Genomic DNA, 8,649 nt, shown 5'->3' on the forward strand with positions numbered 1-8,649 from the left:
TAGAAGCCACTCTCTTATCCTGGGTTATGGAGAATTCGTCCCTAACAGTCAACCACTTAATCCAACCCTATTTCAATTTACTAAGCGAAAATCAACTTAGGGTTTTCAATACGTGATTAGGCACCACATACACCAGTTAGCCCTTCGTCCATTAAGCATGAACGCAAGTTAGGCTCAGAGGCAATTAATCGAACACGAAGCGTGCACTGATTAATATTCACGAAATTGGGATAACTGGTGAAGGGAAAACTGCCAGGAAACCACATTACAAACGAAACCTCAAAGAGAGTTGGGCTTCGTCCTCAAAAGGAAACAACACCAGAAAATCTAGCCTTCCATGGATTCAAACAGAAAACGCAAATGAAACATGAAGCAGAAACGTAAATGAACAAGAACGTAAATGAAAAGAAACGTAAATGAACAGAAACGTAGAAGAAGAAGCAAGAATGAACTCGTAATTAGAAGCAGAAAACGGAAATTTGCATTAAGAAAGAAAACTGTAACAAGGGAACAGAAAAACGTGAAAACCTAAAACCAAAGCTCTAAATAATGAAAATAGCCTAGCAGAATAGAATGCCCTGCACGAATCCCAAGGCAGCTATTTAAAAAGAGTCACTCAAAGTCACTGGGCCCTATTACAATACTCTGGCCCAAAACGAAATAAACACTGAACAACATAAAATAAAATTGCGAAATTTCCTAATTAGAAATTAACTAAGGTAAGCGCTGCTTTATTTGCCCTCTTCAAGTCCACAACCAAAATCCGGATTAAGCCCAATGTTTCATTAATTCCTGAAATTAGATTAAAAACATCAAATTAGCTAAATGAGCCCAAATAATAAAACTGCCTAATTAATTGACAATTAAGACCAATCAAAAATTAAAATGGTGCAAAAAGGGTTTAGAAAATAGAAGAAAATGATGGCACATCAAAACCCCCCATACTTAGCCTTTTGCACTCCTGGGCAAAATGAAACAAAGAACAAAATCCAAGGATATCAAAGGGAGACAAACAAAAACATTCACATATTTCTCAATGAACATCAAGGAATGAAAGGAATGGGTAACATCTAACATAAGGAGATCCAAAAAGTCAAGACATTCATGAAAATCATCCAAGCAACCCAATCATGCCAAAATAGTTAATCAGCTCAAGAATGAAAAGTGATAAAGCTTCACAAGATATACACTCTATCTCTCAAGTGTCTAGGCTACTATTTACCCTCAAATCACCCATGAAAGCAAACACCACATAAACTTGGCAAGATTCTAAAATTGACAATCAACCCACAAACACAAGCACATGAGGATCAAAAGGTCTTTTAAGGTTGTAATGGGGCCAAGGACAAGGTATGGAGAAATATGGAATAAGTGGCTAAATCCCAAAGGAATAGACGAGCAAAGGGGAATAAGTGCATATTAAGAAAAAAATAAGAAAATAAAAAGAAGTAAAGATAAAAATTAAACATGAAGAGTAGAACCAAGAGTTTCATCATTCTTGTGCCATTTAAGATCTTATTCACTCAACTTTATTGCTTTTCTTTTTCTTTTTTTTTTAGATTTTTTTTTTTTTTTTTTTACTCTTTAGCCTTTGAGAAACAACATTTCATTCAGCATGTCCAACATTTAACCAATATACAATGTACATCAAGTATGGCCCAAAATACATCATGAAGCATAGCCAACAAAACAAGTTGTCCAATGAAACAAAACCCCCCCACACTTATTCCCAAAACAATTCCAAAGCTCCAAAATTCCTTAAGGATATGGTAATATCATGGTTTTTCACTTAAGGCTTGTAGTGAGCTTCAAAACAAGGAAAGGGAAACAAGGCTCAAAAGGGCTATCAAAGGAATTAATTCAAGGTAAGTCCATTTGGCTAGAAGCTTATAAGAACAAAATTGCCTTAATCATTTCCAAATATGCATGTGAATTAGGACGCATCAACAAGAATCAAGCCAAGGCTATTGTGCAAGCAATCAATGGGGCAAAACACACCAAATGATTATAATGATGGATGGCTCAAATTCTCACAAAGGTAAAATCATCACTTTCAAATTGAGCTTTCAAAACTATCATGACATGTAGAGAAGAATCAAGGATTTCAAGTCACAAAATGTCAAGAACTTTTATTTTCAAAACAATTACCCATTTCTTGAACATATCCTATAATTCAAAGAAAAACATGCAAAGTCGTACGTGCACACGAAATTGACCCAAAATATTAAACTGAAAATCCGACGAAACTAACAACATTAACAAATTAACACAACTAACAAATTAACAAAACCAACAAAACTAGCAAAACCAAAGAACACTCCCCCCCATACTTAAACAACACATTGTCCTCAATGTAGCACAATTAAAAGATTAAAAACAATTAAATCATCAAAGAGAATCGGACAAGTGTAATAAAAGCAAAGAAGGAGATAGGAAAAGAAAAACTCCCTAAGTCATGGTGGAGGAAGAGTAGGGTGGAGTAAGGAAGTCTCTTCCACCACTACGTCCACTAAAGAAGGGTTCGTGAGGAATGGCTTAAGTCGATGTCTGTTGACCTTGAAGCTCTTGTTTATGGAGTCGCTTTTGATCTCAACTGTACCATAAGGAAAAACATTAGTAACAACAAAAGGACCAATCCACTTAGACCTCAACTTACCACTCATGAGTCCAAGCCTAGAATTATACAGTAACACTTTTTGCCCAACCACAAAGTCTTTTTTAACTATTATGCTATCATGGAACTTCTTGGTCTTTTCTTTGTAGAACTTGGCATTCTCGTAGGCTTCTAGGCGGATTTCATCTAACTCAATCAGTTGCAACTTCCTTTCCTCGCCAGCTTGATCCATAGAGAAGTTGCAAGTCTTCACTGCCCAGTATGCTTTGTGCTCAATTTCCACTGGAAGATGACATGCCTTTCCAAAGACAACCCGATAAGGAGACATTCCTATGGGTGCTTTGTAGGCAGTCCGATGCGCCCAGAGAGCATCATCAAGCCTGGTACTCCAATCTTTCCTGCTTGGCTGCACAATCTTCTCTAGAATTCTCTTGATTTCCCTGTTAGAAATTTCTGTCTGTCCATTAGTCTGGGGGTGGTATGGTGTGGATACCCTGTGTACCACCCCGTACTTTTTAAGCAGGGCATGCATTGTCCTGTTGCAAAAATGGGTTCCTTGATCACTAACAATTGCTTTAGGTACTCCAAACCTGCAAAACAGAGTAGACCTGACAAAGTCTGCGACAACTTTAGCATCATTAGTTCTAGTGGGCTTGGCTTCCACCCATTTTGAAACATAATCAACTGCAAGGAGAATATAAACATAACCAAAAGAGACAGGAAAAGGACCCATGAAATCTATACCCCAGACATCAAACACCTCACAGAATAGCATAGGTTGCTGAGGCATTTGTTGTCGCCATGTCAGTGTATTTCCTGCTCTCTGACACTGCTCACAAGTGCTGCAGATCTTCCACGCATCTTTAAAGATGGTGGGCCAATAAAAACCACAATCAAGCACTTTGCGAGCTGTCTTTTGAACACCCAGATGACCTCCCGGTGCGGAAGAATGACAGAACTGCAGGACTGAGTCAGTCTCATGATCTGGAATGCATCGTCTAATGACCTGATCACTGCACAATTTCCACAAGTAGGGGTCATCCCAAATAAAATGCTTAGCATCACTTTTAATCTTATCTTTTTGGGCCTTAGATGCTAAGGGAGGAAAAACTGAGGCAACTAAATAATTGACAATGTTAGCAAACCAGGGAGTAGAAAGAGAGTCAGAAATACTATACAATATATACAAATGATCATCCGGGAAATCATCCCGAATAGGTGAATCTGCATCAGAGACACGTTCTATCCGACTCAAATTATCAGCAACTAGATTTTGTGCTCCGCTCCTATCACGGATCTCCAAGTCAAACTCTTGGAGCCAGAGCATCCATCGGATCAACCTAGGCTTAGAATCAGCCTTCTTCAACAAGTACTTTAGAGCTGCATGGTCAGTATAAACAATAATGCGAGTACCAAGCAAATAAGATCGAAATTTTTCAAGAGCAAAAACTATGGCTAGAAGCTCTTTTTCAGTAGTAGTATAATTTGCTTGGGCGGCATCTAAAGTCCTAGAAGCATAATATATCACCCTGGGCAATTTATCAATTTTCTGAGCAAGGACAGCCCCCAATGCATAATTTGATGCATCACACATAAGCTCAAAAGGGGTTGTCCAATCGGGTGCCTGGATGATGGGGGTGGTAGTCAACGCTCTTTTGAGGCAATCAAAAGCCTCTTTGCATCTGTCATTAAAGTCAAACTCCACCTCCTTTTGCAACAAGTTGGACAGTGGAAAGGCTACTTTGCTAAAATCCCTTATAAAGCGCCTGTAGAATCCTGCATGACCAAGAAAAGATCGCACCTCTCGCACACAAGAGGGGTAAGGCAATTGTGAAATAACAGAAATTTTTGCAGGATCTACTTCAATACCCTTATTGGAAATAATGTGGCCTAAAACTATACCTTGCTCAACCATAAAATGACATTTTTCAAAATTTAGAACAAGGTTAGTTTCAATGCATCTATTCAAAACTTTTTCCAAACTATTCAAACAACCATCAAAAGAGGATCCATATACAGTGAAATCATCCATAAACACCTCTATGCAATTTTCTAAAAAATCACTGAAAATACTAATCATGCACCGCTGGAAGGTACCAGGGGCATTGCACAGGCCGAAAGGCATCCTCCTATAAGCAAAAGTGCCGAAGGGGCAGGTGAATGTGGTCTTTTCCTGATCCTCAGGAGCAATAGTAATTTGCATATAACCAGAAAAACCATCAAGGAAACAGTAGTGGGATTTACCTGCCAGGCGTTCAAGCATCTGGTCAATGAATGGCAGGGGAAAATGGTCCTTTTTGGTAACCTGGTTCAGCCTCCTATAGTCAATGTAGACTCTCCAACTGTTCTGCACCCGAGTAGGAATCAGCTCCTCCTTCTCATTTCTGATCACTGTGAGGCCAGTCTTTTTCGGGACTACCTGGACGGGACTCACCCATTGGCTGTCGGAGATAGGATAAATGATCCCAGCTTGCAAAAGCTTGGTTATCTCCTTCTTCACTACATCAAGAATCACCGGGTTGAGTCTTCTCTGTGGCTGTCTTACTGGTTTAGCTCCATCCTCTAAATTTATTCGATGCATACATGTGGATGGGCTAATACCAGGAATGTCCGCCAGGGTCCAGCCTATAGCCTTCTTATGCTTCTTGAGAACTGACAACAACTTCTCCTCTTGCTCATCAGCAAGGGAGGCAGATATAATCACTGGAAAACTCTTGCTATCATCCAAGTAAGCGTATTTTACATTTGATGGCAGAGGCTTCAATTCTGGTGTGGTCGGCTGGACAGTGGTAGAAGGAGATGGTTTCTCAGCCTTTACCTCATAAAGAAAGTCAGAGGTATGTGTACTTCCTGAAACATGGTTAGTCCTATCTGACTCTATAAAATCAATCTCAAGAGGTAAAACACCACCACCAGGCATGCAATCAATATCACTTTCAGATTCACTCTCAGCATCAAATTCAGACATATGATCAAATACAATTTCAGACTCAATGCATGAAGAGTGAGAGGCATGCAGATTAGAATAAAGATCAGTCATGTATTCATCAACAACATGGTCAATTATTTCAGCACGAAATACAGAAAGATCTTCAGATGGGTATTTCATAGCATCCAGAATATTAAAATGAACAGTTATATCACCAAACTCCATGGACAGTGTGCCTGCATAAACATCTATCTTAGTTCTAGCAGTTTTCATAAAGGGTCTGCCTAGAATGATGGGAACTGATCCTTGAGAAAATCCATCTTCCATATTCAAGATATAAAAATCAACAGGGAAAATCAGTTCACCAACTCTAACTAAGACATCTTCTATGAAACCAACAGGATAGGCAACACTTCTATTAGCTAAATGAATTACCACATCAGTTGACTGCAAGGGACCTAGAGATAGAGAATTAAAAATCGACAGAGGCATAACACTAACAGAGGCTCCTAAATCTAGCATGGCATTGTCAAACTTACTATTCCCTATAATACAAGGTATGCTGAATGTACCTGGATCTTTGCATTTTTCAGGAATTTGAGGAACAGATTTACCAATCAATGCGGAGACATTTCTGCCCATGCTAATGCGTTCACTTCCTTTAAGCTTCCGCTTATTAGTGCACAGCTCCTTCAAGAATTTGGCATATCTTGGAATTTGCTTTATTGCATCCAACAGAGGTATGTTTACCTCTACTTTTCTAAACGTTTCCAAGATCTCTTTCTCTGCCTCTTCCATTTTTTTGTTGGAAACTGCTCTTGGAGGGAATGGAAGAGGGGGAATGTGCTGCTTCTGCAAATCAGAATTACCTGTGGAAGAAGATTCACCTGCACAGAAATTGTTAGGTAGATTTTTGTCATCACCTTTTTCTGGAATAGAGTGAAGTTTGGCAGGTTCATTTGCAGATGAGGAAGGTGCTACGGGTTGAGGTCCTTGACACTACTTTCCCGACCTCAATGAAATGGCACTGACATTTTTGGGATTTTGGACAGCTTGAGAAGGCAGCTTGTCAGAATTCTGGGACTGTTGTTGATTCAATTGGGTAGCTAATTGTCCCATCTGATTGGTTAAGCTCTGAATGGAGGCTCTGGTCTCTTGCTGAAACTGCATGTTCGGCATAGTCATTTGCCTCACAAGTTCTTCGAGGGAAGGTTGTGGAGGGGCCTCAACTGTTGGCTGTTTCTGGGGTTGTTGCTGTTGTTGGATTGGTGGAGGAATGTATGGTCTGTTTGGGCCAGCAGCATTTTGGAAGGAAGGAGCAGGCTGCTGTTGTTGTTGCTGAGGGCTGGACCATCTGAGGTTAGGGTGATTCCTCCATCCAGGGTTGTATCTGTTGCTGGAAAGGTCATAATTGCTCTGCTGTGGTTGATTTTGCTGCTGAGGTTGAGGAGGTCTATTGTAAATATTTGCAACATAAGCTTCAGGTTGCTCAATTGCTCCAGGTTGCTGCATGGAAGGGCAAAGGTCTGTATGGTGGTCAGCAGAGGAGCACAAACCACAAACCCTTGCGACAGGTACAGATTTCTGATTCAAGGCCAGCTGGGTTACCAAGTTAACCAACGCATCCAGTTTGCCTTCAAGCTTCTTAGTTTCAGATGATGCAGATGGGTTTGTAGCTACCTCATGCACTCCTCTAATGACTATGGCATCATTTCTGGCGCTAAACTGCTGGGAGTTGGAGGCCATCTTCTCAATTAAATTTCTGGCTTCAGCAGGGGTCATGTCTCCAAGGGCTCCACCACTGGCAGCATCTATCATACTTCTCTCCATATTACTGAGTCCTTCATAAAAATATTGGAGAAGAAGCTGTTCTGAAATCTGATGGTGGGGGCAACTGGCACATAGTTTCTTAAATCTCTCCCAGTACTCATACAGGCTCTCTCCACTGAGTTATCTAATACCTGAGATATCCTTCCTGATGGCTGTGGTCCTGGAAGCAGGGAAAAATTTTTCTAAGAATACTCTCTTAAGGTCATCCCAGCTCGTGATGGACCTTGGAGCAAGGTAATACAACCAGTCCTTTGCCACTCCCTCTAATGAATGAGGAAAAGCCTTCAGAAATATGTGATCCTCTTGGACATCTGGGGGTTTCATGGTGGAGCAGACAATGTGAAATTCTTTCAAATGTTTGTGCGGGTCTTCACCTGCAAGGCCATGAAACTTTGGAAGCAAATGAATCAGTCCTGTTTTAAGAACATATGGGACATCCTCATCAGGGTATTGGATGCACAAGCTTTCATAGGTGAAATCAGGTGCAGCCATTTCCCTTAGAGTCCTCTCACGAGGTGGAGGTTGTGTCATGTTCTCAGAATGTGCAAAATCAGAATGCTCAAAATCAGAATGCTCAAAATTATAATGCTCAAGATCAGGATGTTCAAAATCACCAATAACAGAATGCACAGATTCACCAGTTATGGAATGCTCAGAATGATCAAAAGGTATAAAATGATGCCTAACTAATCTATGAAATGTCCTATCTATCTCAGGATCAAAGGGTTGTAAGTCAGATGGATTGCCTCTAGTCATACACTACATTCAGCATGCACACAACTAGTTGCCTTGTCATGTAAATAAATGTGCAGGTTTGAACTACAGCTACCCTCAAATGATATCCAAATGACTTGAAATTTTGTGAGCAACCTTATAAAATGATGAGAAGATAGCACAAAAAATTTCAGACAAAAATTCAAAGTCTAACTATGAAAGCTAAAATTGGTAGGTTAAGAAAAATAAGTGAATAAAACTTGAAAAATAAAAAAACTTTTGACAGAATCGCTTTTTTTGGACGATGGAGACCTCAAATGCATATATAATAATTGCGATTCTGATAACCGGAGCAAAAGTTATGGCCATTTGAAGTTTTGACAAACACAAAATTTGCTAGTCTTTTGGAACTTTCAAATCTGACCAAACTAAAGGCTCTAGCTATTTTTCCCACAAAATATGGATTAAAAGAAGTTACCACAAAAAAATTCAGCCAAAAATAACAACCCTAGCTACTAAAACAAAAAATCCCAAATAATTTAGCATGGGTGGTCGCTAAAAT

General features: G+C 39.7%; 1 non-coding gene across 1 annotated transcript; it reads left to right on the plus strand.

Moving 5' to 3' along the window:
* The first annotated feature begins 7,419 nt into the window (after positions 1–7,419).
* Positions 7,420–7,526, plus strand: LOC112999423 (small nucleolar RNA R71). Its single transcript, XR_003264610.1, has one exon. It is a non-coding gene; the product is annotated as a small nucleolar RNA R71 (small nucleolar RNA).
* The last annotated feature ends 1,123 nt before the right edge of the window (positions 7,527–8,649 follow it).

This window comes from Glycine max, chromosome 14, assembly GCF_000004515.6.
Source record: "Glycine max cultivar Williams 82 chromosome 14, Glycine_max_v4.0, whole genome shotgun sequence".
Taxonomy (NCBI): Eukaryota; Viridiplantae; Streptophyta; class Magnoliopsida; order Fabales; family Fabaceae; genus Glycine; species Glycine max.